This window comes from Callorhinchus milii, unplaced genomic scaffold, assembly GCF_018977255.1.
Source record: "Callorhinchus milii isolate IMCB2004 unplaced genomic scaffold, IMCB_Cmil_1.0 Scaffold19, whole genome shotgun sequence".
In the NCBI taxonomy this organism is placed as follows: Eukaryota; Metazoa; Chordata; class Chondrichthyes; order Chimaeriformes; family Callorhinchidae; genus Callorhinchus; species Callorhinchus milii.
The window spans coordinates 7,754,752-7,770,976 of NW_024704760.1; the positions used below are offsets into that span (position 1 = coordinate 7,754,752).

Sequence of the window (16,225 nt, forward strand, 5' to 3'; positions counted from 1 at the left end):
ATGTTGGAAATCTGAAATAAAAACAGAAGTAGCTGGGAGCACTCGGTAGGTCAGGCAGCATCTATGGAGAGAGGAAAGTGAGTTAACATTTCAGGTCGATGTCAGAACTGGGGGATGTTGGAAAGGACCAGATATAAGGACAAGAAGGGGGCGGGTAAGAAAGACACAGGAAAAAATTAGGTGGAGGACAGTAGATGATGAGATAAGAGGTGTTGATGGTGCCAGACAAAAGAAGGCAATAGTGGGAGTTTATAGAAATAAAGATGTGTCTGAGAGCCAGAGGATGTGTGAATGGTTTTAGAAGAGGCGGAGGTTCAAGGCTGAGAGAAGGCAGCTTCCGTCTTGCAAACACAGGACAAACCTAGATATTAGAAACATCTAGCTCTCAGGATCCGCAGTCTTTGGAGAATTGAGTTTCCTAAACAAAAGCCTTTCCCAACTCCAGGTGGCATTTGTGCAGCTCAAGAATTATTTGACATGGAATTTTCAGACCCTCTGTCTTCTGAATGTATGATGATTGCTGAGTATTTTGCTGCATTATTAGCTAGAGTGAGAGTAGATACAATAGGAAACAGCAGCAGTAATTGAATGGCAATTTCTCAAATTCAGGCTGATGTGTAATTATTGCAGCCAAAGCTGAATGGTATCATTGTATATTGGCTTTGAAATTCTGAGCTTCAGTCATTTCATTGATTTAGGTCTAAACAGCCTTTTTCTCTTTTCATTCAGTTGAGCCAGTGAAAAGAAAGGCCTTAGGACTGCAGCATAATACGTAAGTATTGCTTTGACTTTGGTTACAATAGAGTATCAGGTGCAACGCAGATGGGTGGATCATTTCTTTGAACTGAAATTGGGATGCTTGTTTTTTTTTGTAACAAAATGTTGGAAATGTATCAGAAGTTTAAGAAATAAGAAAGAACGGGAGTTGATTTGAGTTGGTTTACCATTACCCAGAAACAACGTATGGATCGTTTTCTGTAAACATCACTCTCAGATGCAACACAGCAAAACAGGAGATAAGATACAGGTCAAAGCTGGCTGGAAGTGTGTTCGATCGAGGCTTAGATGTAAATTTTAACTGATGATAATAATCATTGCGTCTTATCATCAAGACATCTCACAGTGCTCCCCATTAATGCAGTGAAGTGATGTGACTGACTGTGTATTATACAGGCGATCTATAAAAACAATACTTTATTATTTTGGAGATCCTTGATATCACATGTGAAACAGTACAAATTAACACTGATATACATGGGTAACGGTACAATAACAACACCTTGCATTTATATAGCGCTCTGCATACTGAGTAGCATCCCGGAGGACTTGGTCACATTACAGCACCGTCAGCATCAGATACAGAGGCAGAAATAATTGCATCAATGGCTTCCGGCAAGTGAAGTACACAGTTGCCGATCATCCAGTCATTAGTGCATCTACTATGAATATGGTGGCACATTTGAATTGGAAGAGGTCTCACTCCATTAACTTGCAAATGATATACACCCAGCATGGAAAAAGCACGGGCCAACTGAAATGCATAGGAGGAACTCAGAATTATTTTATTGTGAAGGCACCAACTGTAATGTATTCTTTTGATGGACGATTGGCTCCAAGGTGTTTCCCTGACTTGTACTGCATGAAGCAATTCCTCTGCTTCAACAGAAAACAGACATAGGGGCAAACGGGCAGATGCATTGATCAGATATTTGGGTCATACAGAATGTAGTTCAAACTCACGAGAGAGATGTGGTGAAATCCTGCATCAAATTCCAGGCAGGGTGAAACCTTAGGCAACTTTCCTTACTCTGTTTACCCAGCAGTAAGTAGGAATCCGGTTGTAAGTCGAATGGCGGATCGCTTACTGGGGTTAATAATCGCTTGATACAAAGGTCACTTGATCCACGACTGTTTGTGGGACACTGCTGTGTGTAATTGGCTGCCGCATTTCGCCCACAAAATACACTTTACAATATATTCTGTGAAGCACTTTGGGACGTCTCAATGACATCATAATGTGCTATATCAAATGCAAGATTATAATTATTATTATTATTTGATCTAATCTTCCCAGAATATCCACAATCTCATTTTCCCATCACAACATCAAGCTATTGCTTAAGTGAGTCCTGTGTCCTGGCCTCTGTCACTCCAGCTGTTGATTAACCTTTGTGTAAACAGCAATTTACCAAAGTAAATTGGAAGATGAAATTGCACTTTGCGAAAACAACTTATAATAATAATAATAATAACTCTTGCAATTGATGTAGCTCCTTATCTTTGCAGCTAATGATGTATCCGGGGCATACATTTATTTCTATTAGTTTGCCTGCCACAAACTCCCCAGAAAGCAACACAATTCCCATTAACATTATCTTTCAAGCTTCCCCCTTATCTCTGCCATGAATAATTGCAGTTCTGACAGGCTGACAAGGAGATTAGTCATACAAGGAGTCGTCAGGCTTTAATACACATTTCCCACACCTTCAACACACAGTGTCCAAACATCAGACATACTCCTGCTCCTCATTAAATTGTTCTTTACAACATTGTGAATTCTATTATAAATATTTATGGTTTGAAATTTGGGACAATTTAAGTGTTCAACAGGATAATTAACTTCACGCTATAACTATGGCTATGCTGCTTGTCACAAGGACTGAACTTGTGCTCACTTGGAGTGTAACATGTTGCCCATTGACAGACGATTGCTGGGAGCACATCCATCCCCAATGAATGGTTTCTCCCTTCTTTCAGATCCATTGGCTGTCAGTTTTGCCTAACGGTCAGTCAAACCACTGTTGTTTGGCTGGCTGGCTGAGTTGGTAACACTCTCGCCTCTGTGTCATTAAGCTGTGGGTTCAAGCTCCACAACCGGACGGGGCATAGAGTTCGCGGTCTATGCTTACACTCCAGTGCAGTGCTGTGAGTGCTGTCCATTGGGTGAGACGTTAAACCGACTTCCCCTCTGCCTATTCAGGTGGATCCCACAACATTATTCAAACTAGAAATGGGAGTTTCTCCTGGTGTCCTGGCCAACAACCCTGATAAAATTGCTCATTCACTTCCTGGCTGTTTGTGAGACATGGTTCACGTAAAATTGACTGCTGCCAATTTGTAAATACACAGTCACAAACTTTTACAATGAATCCTGTGAAGCACTTTTGAGACGACCTGCCGACATGAAAGGCACAATGCAAGGATTATTAATTGATTAATTATTGCACGGCGTTAATTATTACGTCATGTTCTTAAAAAATAAAAATTTACTACACACCCACACACATTCAACACGGAAGGAGACAAAGTAAAACATTAGTAGAAGACCTGTGAGTGTTAATGTAAGAAAACACATATAAAGCCATGTACATTTACAACGAAGTTACAATAAGATTGATCTATGGAGATTGTTTTGGATCACAGGCAGAAGGAATTGTCCATGGCATTAGGAAAGTTTAGTTCAACACAGACCATCTTATTAAATATGCAATTTAGTTTTCGAATATGTTTTGCTTGAACATGAAATAGACAGAGGTGCATAAACAATGAATTATTTCTGTTCAGCAGGTCGTCTCTTTCATATTCACACAATATAATTTTTCCATTAACTTTCTTAATCACAAACCACTCTGGTGTAAAATCTTGACATTGCTTCCCGGCGTGTAGTGGGCAGTACTGTACAATGTGCAACCTTCCTCTTTGCATTTAATCCGTTTAAAGTACTTGAGGTCTGTGCATTCCTGGCATTGAGAATGTCTTACCCTGTCAGGTCAGGTCTGAGAATGGAACGGGTTAAATAAATGCAGTGATTTGTTGAATCTTAATGGAATGAATGTTGTTGGGTGTGAGGCACAGATTAATGAATGGCCCCAATTCCAAGTCAGTCACAATGATCTCACTGTCCAAACCTGCTCTCCATGCTATTTCTCATAGTTACAGGTTGCAATCAAAATACAATCCTGTACTGATAGAAAAGATGATAACCTTGGACTGCACTGGAACTCCGAGCCAGAATATTGCATTTGAGGAATTTTATTCCCTTATTGACTGGGATCCAGGAAATTTCTTTTGAAGTCTTAACCATCTAAGACAATGTGATCCGCTGAATCGATTTACTTTACGCAGAGAATATATATTTTTTGCCATAAACATATGTTGTTTTAATGCACCCACATGTCAAGGTGCGTCCATTGCCAGGGGTTTGTAAATGTTTTCCTGTGTGCAATCTAGAGGTTCACTGACCTGACATTTGGTATTTACTTTATTTCAATGTGATGAAAATGTTGGTTGATATCCGTTGCTGTCAAAGTATCATTGGTTTGAAACATCAAAGTGATGGATAGGTACATTGTTGGTACATACATAGAATTACATATCAATGTTAGTTACAGAACAGAAACAGACCATTTGACCCAAGTAGTCCGTGCTGGTGTTTTATACTCTATATGAGCCTCCGGCTTTCCTTATCCCCTCGCCCATACCCCTCTATTCCTTTCTCCCTCATGTATGCAAGTAGCTATAGTGGGAAATTGCAACTGTATAAAACCACCAAATTGCAGAGGATTAAACTAACTTTAGATAGTACGTGATGTTACATCCGATGCTGAATCAATCTGACATTGTCCTGGGATCCAACCAACCCCTTTACCAATCTGACAATCTATTCCCTGCATATCACACCAAATCCCTACCCATCCGACAGTCCCTTTCGTTCAGCAACCCTGCCCTATCTGCCCTGTAATCAGCAGGCAAACTTTTAGCCACTAATCCCCCACTCTCTGGAACTTCGCCAGCTCCCCACCCCTGTCCCGCAGTCCCTCTGACTTGCTCCCTCCCTCCTCTCGATCAAAACCCATCTCAAGACCACGCTTTCGGTCATCTTTCCCTCTCCACCTCCTTCAGCTCCCATCCCAACTAAGGTCCCCAGCCAGTAGTGTCGAACTTTATGAGGTGTCCTCCTGACGTGAAAGGCGTTGCATAAATGTAAATCATATTGTATTATGATATCCGGGTTTGATATTTAGAAAAATTGTCAATTGGTGCTGAATTTGAGGCATTCATTTTGTACTCCACACTCATTCAATGGGAACTGATTTGACTGAGCAAATTTATTTCACTTGAGACGTTCGACTAGTTTCAGAGAATGGAACATCTGTCTGTCTGTGTTGACTTCATACTCAGGTCCCACAGGTAAGGCACAGTGCTCTAAGCATATAATATAAGCAAGTCTTCTTGTTGTGTCAGCAGTATTAGTTATTTCATGACAGCTCGAAATCTGCTAGCTCCTTATGCATGAATTCACCTTGTTGAAAGGAAAATTCATTACACCGTCACCTACTGTAAGTCATCCTTTACCTATCCAAACACCTTACCTTCAATGACAGTCACTATTCTTGACAGTAATTACTGTGTTTAGCATAATCAGACAAAAGGGGAGTGCTGTAGTGTAATGGTTAACAAGCGAAAGGACCTGGGTTCGATTCCCAGGCAGGGCAAAACCTTAGGCAAGTTTCCTTACTCCACTCGCTTCTGTTTACCTAGCAGTAAGTAGGAACCTGGTTGATAGTTGATTGGCGCGGTAATAATCTCTCAAAAAAAATGTGGTCCCTTAATCTACGACTGTTTGTGGGACTTTGCTGTGCACAATTAGCTGCTGTGTTTCATCCACTTTACAATATATTCTGTGAAGCACTTTGAGATGTCTCAACGATGTGTTAAGGGACTATATGAAATGCAAGGGTTATTATTTTCTACTACCTATAACTTAGCATCATCTGACTGCTGCTTATTGAGTTTGATTGTCTTGTCTCCTGCTCTCTTTGACCATGGTTTTGCTACCTAGAGTGTGCGCCTTGGCTCTTGAACAAGGTTCCCACCAAGTTAAAACAAGTTCCAGATTGAGCACAAGATTTTCACTCTGCGTACTGGAGCCTATACATGTTGGGTACTCAGTGTCAGGGGACCTGTAGCGTTTAGTCAATGTCTATGGAATCTGTCAAACAGAACCTCCAGTGATACTAGCAATCTCCAGAACCACTCTTCCTCTATCCTTCCGCCTTGCCCCTTCCTTCCCTATCTTCAGGTCGCGCCTGAAGACCTTCCTACTTGACCGTGTCTACAGTCACCACCGCCCCCACCACCCCCGTCTCGGCATCATGCTCCGTCACTGTCAAGCGCTCTGGGATGCTGCCCTACGTGAGAGGCGTTATATAAATGCAAGTTGTTGTTATCCTTGGTCAATTGCTCAACATAGCTGGGATAGATGTTTTTATTTGTTAGTTTGCGAGTACTGCTGAGCACAAATCTTGAGTTTGTAGCACTGTATAATTATGAAGTTTAATTTTAGCCTCGATTATCAAAGGGCCCAATTCCTCAACAGTGCAAAATGTAGCTATCGTGATGGTATCCACTGTGGTCCTCTTTTGTTCACCACTTTTCCTTTGCTGCAGGTACGCGCTGCCTTTAACAGTGATGCACACATTAACTTGTCAGGAGCAGACCTCATGAGCAGTGAAAACATTCAAGTGTCTCAACACGCTGCAATTGCTCTTGCATAATGTGCAAAAGTAGTGGAGGAGAAAGAGCACTTCACTATTGAAATTGCCATTGTACATGCCCATCACCGCAGTGCACGTACATTCAGACGCCACTAGAGTAGCACTCTAGCGAAAAAAAACAAATGAGAAAGCAATTCAAATAGCGCACTAACCGGGAGAAATGTCACCGGGTCTAGATTTAGTCCATTTAATGCAACATTTCAGAGTGTGCAGTGTTTGGCAAATTATTGGGAGCCACTTTGAAGCCTATTTTCTGCCGTCCATAAAATCAAACTTATAGAAAAGCGGCTTCAAAATGAAAAGCTGGATTGAAGAAGTTGGCAGATTCCGAAATGTTAATAGATCCAGCTAGGATATGCTGCTCACTCATCTCTCAGAATTCACCTGATTTTACTTAGTTTGATTTTATACCTTGATTAGTGTTGTAGGAAAACTGTTGTAAGAAATCTATTAATAAACCAGTCTGTCTCAAAACATTTCTTAGAATCATAGAATTACACAACACAGAAAAAGACCCATTATGTCTGTGAAGGCTCTTTGAAAAGAGCTATCCAATTCAATCACACTTCCCCGCTCTCTCCCCATAGCCCTGCAAACTTGTCCTCCCCAAATAATTATCTACTTCTCTCTTAAAAGCTGTTATCGAATCGACTTCCACCGCCCTTTCAGGCAATGCTTTCCAGATCCGAACAACTCACTCCATGAAACAATTTCTCCTCACCTCCTCTCTCTGTTTCTTTTAACAACTATTTTAAATCGGTGCCCTCGGGTTACTGACCCACCCACCAGTGGAAATAGTTTCTCCTTGTTCATCCTATCGAATCCCCTCATAATTTTGAAAACTTCTATTAAGTCTCCTCTTAACCTCCTCTGCTCCAAGAAGAATAATCCTCGCTTCTCTAGCCTCTCCTGATAACTGAAGTCCCTCATTCCTGGTACCATCCTGGCAAATCTCCTTTACACCCTCTCCAATGCCTTGAGACCTTAAACAGATGTCCTGGAACTCTGCCTGTTCAGGTGGACATTAAGATTGTAAGGGTGTTTCTCCCGGTGTCCTGGCCAACAATCCCCCAAACTAAAATTGGTCATTCTCTTCAAGGCTGTTTGTGGGACACTAAAAACAGTGACTACACTTTACATTTCACAGGGTGCAACAAAGTTAAGAACTTGTGAAAAAGACATAGCTTATCATGCAGCACTGAAAGGAGGCTATCTATTCTGTTGTGTTCACTTAGTGGAGCAAGTGTAATGATCGCAGGGCTATTCCACTATCCTTATTCTTTCCTTGTTTTCCACTGTGTGCTTATAAATAATTGCAATGCAACGTTATGTGAAAATGTAATATTATATTTATAATGTAATTTAAAATCTCATTGTAGATATTTATAAGATCACCTTGGCACATTTTCTAAATATATTGAAAAGCGAGTAGCCCCGAGGCCAACACATTCTCTGAGTTGAACAAACAGAGCAGAATAACTTCTGAAGGAGTGTAAAGCAATGTTTAGAAAAGTTGTCTTTTTGCTTACGTTCAATCACTGAAATCCTTACCAATGAGTGTTTGTTCAGTCATTGCATCTGCTGGCTATTTGGTTTAATATCCTTAAATATGCTCTGTGTGGTCCAGAGATTCAGACCAAAATTACAGTCAAGCTCAATCAGAATGAAAGTGAAAGTCGTTGTCTTTGCTAACTCGAAAGAATTCTTATAATACCGATAATCTGCACCTCGGATGAGATGCTAAAGCGAGGCGGGCATTAAAGATTTCAGGGCACTATTTGAAAAGAGAAGGGAGTTTCTTCCAGTCCCCTTGCCAACAATCCTTCAAATTAAAAATAATTTGGTCATTCACTTCATGGCTGCCATGTTTGCCCACAAGTGACTGCACTTTACAGTGAAGCGCTTTGAGACGTCTTTCATACATGAAACGCGATATACCAAAGGTAAGGATTATTATTATTGTTCCTCATCTAAACCAATTTCCAAAATGGACCTTTCAGGTCAAGTGATTTTTCCAGGCACTGCGGGCATTATCTAACTTCCTCCTCTTACACACAGCCGGCCTTTATCTTTGTCAGGGAAAATCAGGTGACCGACAGGTTTGAGTGCACATTATTTGTTGCAGTTTTGAGGGGGGTTCAGATGCTATTATGTTAGAAATGATTCTGAAGTCCAAAGGGGAAAGAGCCAAATAAAGTTCCATCATAGCAAAAAAGTTCCCTCCGTTTCGCAGTACAGAACAAAACGTGCCTCGTGTCTTCTCACTATAAAACAGACGACGCATTGGAGAGGAATCCCATATGGTCAATAATAATAATAGGAATCATAATCCTTGCATTTGATATAGCGCCCTATCATGTCTTTGAAGTTTCTCAAAGCACTTCATAGGATTTACTGTAGACTGTAGCGACTGTGTATTTTGTAGATGAACGTGACAGAAAAAAGACACAATTCATTTGCTGCCTTTTGAAATTGCTCCTGCTCACATCACATCTAAACCTAATCTAAAGCATAAAACAAATACAAAAGGAATAGTTTCAAGTGAAAGTCCTATTAGAAAAGTATCCACTGAAAGTGACCTTTATCGGGTACTTTGGCAATGTATCATATCATTTTCATTCTGATTCATTCATTTTTAATCTGAAGAATAAAACAATTACAAAAAGGAATGATTTCAAATGGAATCATAAGTATTATTGGAGAAGCGTGCACTGAAAATGACCTTTATCAGGTATTTAAGTGGCTCATCATAGACTCATTCTTGATTCATTCATTTTAAATCAATAACGCAGGAATCTGTCAAAGCAAAGATACCATTTTAGAAAGTGCACTTGGCTTTGCAAACTGAAACAATCACTTTATTCAATTGTATTAACCCAAGAAAATTAGAATATTTTGTACTTCATACAATTCCACTGCTATTTGAAGCACCCTTCTTCACAAGACTAACTTAGCTGATCTCTTATTCATGCCTGACACATATTTCCAGTGTTCTGAGAGAGTGTCGTTGCACAACACCCATTAAGGAGTTTGAATCCTAAACTCTTTTGTTCCTATTCTTGCGACATACAAATCCATCTTCCTGTCCAGATTCAGACATCAGATCAATCTTCCTGAAGTATTCAGGGTATATGAAAGAAACGCCTTGTATTAAACATTGGCGTCTGGCCTGGAATTTGGATGTAAGTGGCCAATGTGTCTCACTTGTCCCAAAAAGGACTTCTTCCATGATGTATTTCGCAAGAGATCTGCTTTGACAATGTTTTAGCGGGAGAAGACTGAAGACAAACGTTCCTTCCCAATCTGAATGATGAAGCAAGTCATTCACTATGCAATCTGTCTCTCACTAGCCAGCTATTCAAGCACTATGATTTATATTAATAATAATCCTTGCATTTAATATAGTACCTTATCATGTCGTTAATTCGTCTCAAAGCGCTACAGGATATACTATATGCACATATATAGAATAAAACAATTACAAAAGGAATGATTTCAAGTGGAATTATAAGTATTATTGTAGAAGTGTGCACTGAAAACAACTTTTATCAGGTGTCTGAGTGGCTCATCATAGATTCATTCTTGATTCATTCATTTTAAATGAATCTATATATAGAATATACTCACAGCACATAAGGCGAAACTTTAGGCAAGTTTCCTTACTCCACATGCCTCTGTTTAACTACCAGTAAGTTGGAACCCAGTTGTTAGTTCGATTGTCGGATCACTTTCCGGTAATAAACCCTCCAAAAAAAAATTTGGTCACTCAATCCACAATTGTTTGCAGGACACTACTGTGTTCAATTGGCTGCCATATTTCACCCATAGAATACACAGTCAATTCACTTTACAATATATTCTGCAATGCACTTTTAGACGTCTCAACGACATGATAAGGGGTTATATCAAATGCAAGGATTATTATTATACTGTATATTTTTACAAAAATTTTACAAGTATCTGAACAGTTGACGTCAGACTGAAAGTTACCATACTGAAGTTCCTTTTTTTAAATGTTCTCCTTTCCTGAAGGTATTTATGTCTCCTTCTACTGGAGTGCAATTCCTTGGGTACCAGGTGCCTTGCTCAAGTGACCATTAATGACATGTGAGTGTTGACAGTGAATGTCTGGAAGCGATTCAATCATGAAGGCATTATAGTCCAGCCCATTCCTGTCCACACATTCACATCTCCAGATGGGAGCACTGGATAGAGCCAGTCACTGATTCCCTTACTCAAAAGCCAAAGCCAATTTGTAACTCACCTTACTGCTGCTCCAGCTGAGATCATCCTTATCAAATCATAGAATCCAATATCTCATTACCACACAGGTCATTTGGCCCTTCAAATCTGCACTGCTGTTTCTCTCCACATGAGCTACTTATTATAAACCCACTCTCCAACTCACATTATATTCTGTAATATTCCTCTTTTTCGAATATCTATCTAATTCTCCTTAACAGAATCGATGGACTCTGCTTTGATTGTGGCAGAGAATTCCGCTTTCCAGCCAACCACCATGCAAAGATTTTTGGGTTATTAATAATAGTAATCCTTGAATTTTGACGTAGCTCCTTATCAAGGATTCACTATATATTAAAGCTGTTCACATGCTATTTGGCTGTTTGTGGGACATTGCCACAAACGGCCAGCTGTGCACAAATTGGCTGCCGTGTTCGCCTGTAAAACACACAGTCACTACAATTTACAGTAAATGCCTTCCGACGTGAAACACGCAAGGATTATGATTATTGTTGTCATTAATCCTATACTTGAGGTGTGAAAGTCTGTACATTGCTAAGTAGAGTAAGTAAGTAAAGTGCTAAATGGAGGAATATCTAGATTAAATGGTACGTAATGCATTTGGTCACCTTGTCAAAAGTCCCACTGTAAATCAGATTGCATAAGTGCTAGAATCAAGAGGTGAGAGAGCGGTGTTGCATCTCTGAATACATGAAAGAAATGTTTTGATAAAAATCCATTGGTCAAGAATTACTGCAGAAGCCTGACTATATAGAACAGATGCCTATTAAATGTAGAGAGGTCGAAGGCCACATTTCATCAGGGAATGAAACAAGCACTCAGTCAAAAGTCGCCTCAGCATTGAACAGCAATGTAGCTGTTGGCAAGTCTCCCACTGGTTTTCTGAGTAATATTAATTCATCGTCTTTTTCCTACACAATATAATGTTTCCTTTGAACAACGTGGGCAGAATAAATTAATTGGCCAATTAAGTTGACGCGGAATCCATAACAGCTTTTAGAAAGAGAGTAGATAAATAGTTGAGAAGCAAGTGTAATAGAGTGTGGGGAAAGGTAGGGGAGTGGGATCAATTGCCTGGATCTTGCACTGGCACAGGCTTGAGAAAATAATAATCCTTGTATTTGATACAGAGCCTTATCACGTTACTGAGACATCTCAAATCACTTCAAGAGTTTTACCATGAAGTGTGGTGATTGTGCACAAAATAAAGCAAGGATTATTATTATTATTATTATTATTATTTGTAGGTGAATATTTACAGCAAAGACCTGGGTATTGTACTGTGAAATGCTGTTTTGTTTACAACTGGACCCAATTTACAATTGACAAAGCAGCACAGAGAATAATGTGCTGTCCAAGAATATTTCAGAATGACTCCTCAAACACTTTGACATGAGAGAGCCTCTGGACTTGCAGTTTCCATCTCCTTCTTCTGAAGACTGAATAACACAATTTTGCACATCCAAACACCACTGTAACCGACACAAATTGGGATTTCTGTTGCATTGTCTAAGTGCCATCCTTCAGATGAGAAGTTATACCGAGGTCCCATCTTCCTGTTCAGGTGGACGTTAAGGATCCTGTGACACTATTTTGGCTTGGTTCGTAGCTGAACTGAATCACAACTTTCCACCTTGCCCTTGGAAGCTGAAAATGTTCCTTTGATCTATAGTGACTAGTCTTCACGGATAGGTTTATCAGTAGATATTAAACACATTGATAAATTGTATTGTATCCACACACAGTTAGTCTCGCCTTTGAGACATACAGTGGATAAAAGGGAATTCATATCTTCATACTAACATCACACCATCATCCTAGAGATCCTTGATGTGAACGAATCAAAATGAGTCAAGATATACTTGGTTAATGCAAAAAGCTGGCAGGGGTGATTTTAGATAAAAGCATTTCTTTCTAAAATAAAAGTTCATTCTTTGCCGAAAAAGTTTGAAGGTATTATAATAATAATAATTATAATCCTTGCACTTGATATAGCGACAAACGTCTCAAAGTGCTTCACAGAATATACTCTAGAATGTATGTTTTGCGGGCGAAACGCGGGAGTCAATTGCTCATAGCAGTGTCCCACAAACAATCATGGATTAAGTGACTAATATTGTGAATGTTACCTCCATTCACATTTGCCTTTGTTTTTCTTGTCAAACAAGCTGGAACCTAACAGTAGCCTCAGGATAGGAATCATCTGTTTTTGAATAACGTGCAATGGCAATGGTGAGTCAGAAGGTTGAGGTTTCAAGACCCACTTCGGGACTTAGAATCACATCACCCAAGTTGACCCACAGTGCAGCGCTGGGTTGGGTGTTACATTGTCCGAGGTGCCATCCTTCGGATGAGATGTTACATTGAGTTCCCGTCTGCCTGTTCAGTTGGACGTTATAGATCCCATAGCACTATTCAAAAAGAGAAGGGAGTTTCTCCCAGTGTCCTGGCCGACAATCTCCCAATTAAAATTGGTCACTTACTCCACAGCTGTCTGTGGGACATTGCTGTGTACAAACTGGCTGCCATGTTTCACCCACAAAGTACACAGTCACTCCACTTTGCAGTATATCCTGTAAAGCGCTTTATTATTTTAGTAATGGTCAGTATCTGCCACAACAACTTGCACTTGTAGTGCCCTTTACATAAGATAATGTCTCGGAGTATATCACAGTGACGAAGTTGGACGCCAAACAAGAGTGAAGTGGGAGGGAATCAGTGCGGTCAAAGAAGTAGGTTTTAAGGTGGGATTTCAAGACAGATAGAGAGGGGACCAGGTGGAGGGATAGGGACAGGGAGCTCCAGAGATTATGGGCACAGTGACTGAAGGCTCGGCTGCCGATGGTGACATGGAAGGGTCATAGGCATTCAATAAGCCTGAGTCAGCCAAGAACTCGGGCCAAGATTCAATAGTAGCTTTCAAAAGGGAACTGGCTAGGTACTTGAAAAAGAAACATTTGCAGGGCTTTGGGGTAAGAGCAGGGGAACGGGACTAGAGTCCTGTAGCTCAGTGGTTAGAGCACTCGCTTTGCAAGCGAGAGACCTGAGTTCAATTCCAGGCAGAGGGCAAAACCCTGGGCAAGTTTCCTTACTCCACACAGAGCCTAATAATAATCCCTCCAAAAAAAAACAATAATAAAATTGGTCATTTTCAATCTACGACTGTTTGTGGGACATTGCTGTGCGCAATTGGCTGCCGTGTTTGCCCACAAATATACAGTCAATTCACTTTACAGTGTGTTCTGTGAAGCGCTTTGGGACGTTCTCCCGACGTGAAAAGCGCTATATCAAATGCAAGGATTATTATTATTATTATTATAGAGTTGGTACGATGGGCTGAATGGCCTCCTTCTGTGCTGTAAGATTCTATGATTCTATGATTCTAACTCCTGCCTCCAATACAGGGAGGTGAAAATGCAAAGCCCTGGCTCATGGCACTAGATGATTATTACACGGTTCACTCTCACTCATCAATCTGCTCGGAACTCCCCAGGAACAGTGAATTGAGACATATTTACACGAGCTCCCCGTTTGAGCACTCCCTTGCCTCAAGGTCTTGGCCTATTGCAGGCAAACTGTTAATAGTCTTTGTGTATAAATCAGAGTATTAGAATGTGTTGCACATGTACCTGCACACTCACTACAAATCACTATTTGCAGTCTGTGTATACCTAGCAACATAACACAAACATTCCCCCTGGATCCTGTTAATTATAGAAACTCTTTGAATGTGCCTATTGACAGTACCAATCCCATTTTTACTGGCTGAAAATGATGAATAAACCATCTGGGAGAGATTCCACCCGAGTCTAGATTTATTTTGTTTGTGTAGCAATTCAGAACGTTCAGAATTTCGTAAATTCTCGAATACAGCCTTAATTGGTATTCTGTATGGCTGCATTGTCAGAGATGCCGTCCTTTGGATGAGACAGTGAACTGAGGTCCTAACCGCCTGTTCAGGTGGACATTAAAGATACCATGGCACTATTTGAAAAGAGAAGGGAATTTCTTCCAATATCACAGCTTTTCTCTGAGCCGTGTTCTCTACTCTATCTCTCCAGATTTTCATTCCTGCAAATAGGAAACAATAACAGTATTTATAGATAGACGCAGGTATGGATAAAGAGTTATGAAGCCTCTGGAGACTGTCTGAGGGAAATTGATGAGGATGTAACTGGAGCTATTGAAGCTCTCCATTGAATTGTGATGAAAAACTAGTGTAGGAAAATATTCAACTGCATCAGCTATGAGGAGAGGCTGAGGTTATATTTCTCAGAGCAGAAAAGGTTTAGGGGTTGAGGTGTGTAAAATAATTAAAGAAATAGACCGATTAGTTGATGGAGGACTCTTTCTTTTGGGAATAAAGGGAATCTGTTACAAGGGGAAGGGCTTAAAATCAGAACCAAGATAATTGTGCCTCGCAAGCTAGAGACCAGGATTCGATTGCCGGCAGGGCGAAACCTTGGGCAAGTTTCGTTAGGCCACACCCCTGACAATATCCCTCAGGAAAAAAACCCAATAATAATTTGGTCGCTCAATCCACGACTGTTTGCGGGACACTGCTGTGCGAGTTTCGCCCACAAAAAAATAGAGTCAATTCACTTTATAGTCTATTCTGTGAAGCGCTTTGAGACATTTAGAAGATGTGAAAAGCGCTCTATCAAATGCAAGGATTATTATTATTATTGTGGAGGCATTTCCTCACAAAGAGGGTTGTAAAGATGTGGAATACTCTGCTCCACAAAGCTACAGAGGAAGAATCAACAGGGATGCTTCAAAGAGAGAACGGCTGATACTTAATAATAATAATAATAATAATAATCCTTGCATTTGATATAGCGCTTTTCACGTCAGGAGGACGCCCCAAAGCGCTTCACAGAACATACTGCAAAGTGAATTGACTGTATATTTGTGGGCGAACGCGGCAGCCAATTGCGCACAGCAATGTCCCACAAACAGTCGTAGATTGAAAATGACCAATTTATTATTGTTTTGGTTTTTTTTTGGAGGGATTATTATTAGGCTCTGTGTGGAGTAAGGAAACTTGCTCAAGGTTTCGCCCTCAGCCTGGAATTGAACTCAGGTCTCTCACTTGCAAAGCGAGTGCTCTAACCACTGAGCTACAGGACTCCACTTGTAGGGAAGTAGAGTTACTAAGTCTATGACAAAATGGCGGAGCAGTGTGATTATGTTTTTTGGTTCAAAATGTAATGTTGTTGTTGATTAAAATATTTCTTAGCATTTCTTATGTTCTTATGTTTTTATGTTATGTAAGCTGCAATAAGCTAGTGGAACAGACTTGATAGGCTGAATGGGCTCTTCCTGCTCCTTTTCCTCTTTGTGTATAAAGTTACCACTGAGAAAGGGACGCAGTGCATTTCAACTTCGCCCTGAGCTATGTTTGC

The 16,225-nt window shown here is 40.3% G+C and overlaps 1 protein-coding gene across 1 annotated transcript in view; it reads left to right on the forward strand.

Moving 5' to 3' along the window:
• Positions 1 to 729: 729 nt before the first annotated feature.
• LOC103179110 (synaptotagmin-B) overlaps positions 730 to 16,225 on the forward strand; it is a 136,073-nt gene continuing 120,577 nt past the window's right edge. The window contains 1 exon segment of the mRNA XM_007894209.2: positions 730 to 772. The gene's annotated coding sequence lies outside the window, so the exon portion shown is untranslated.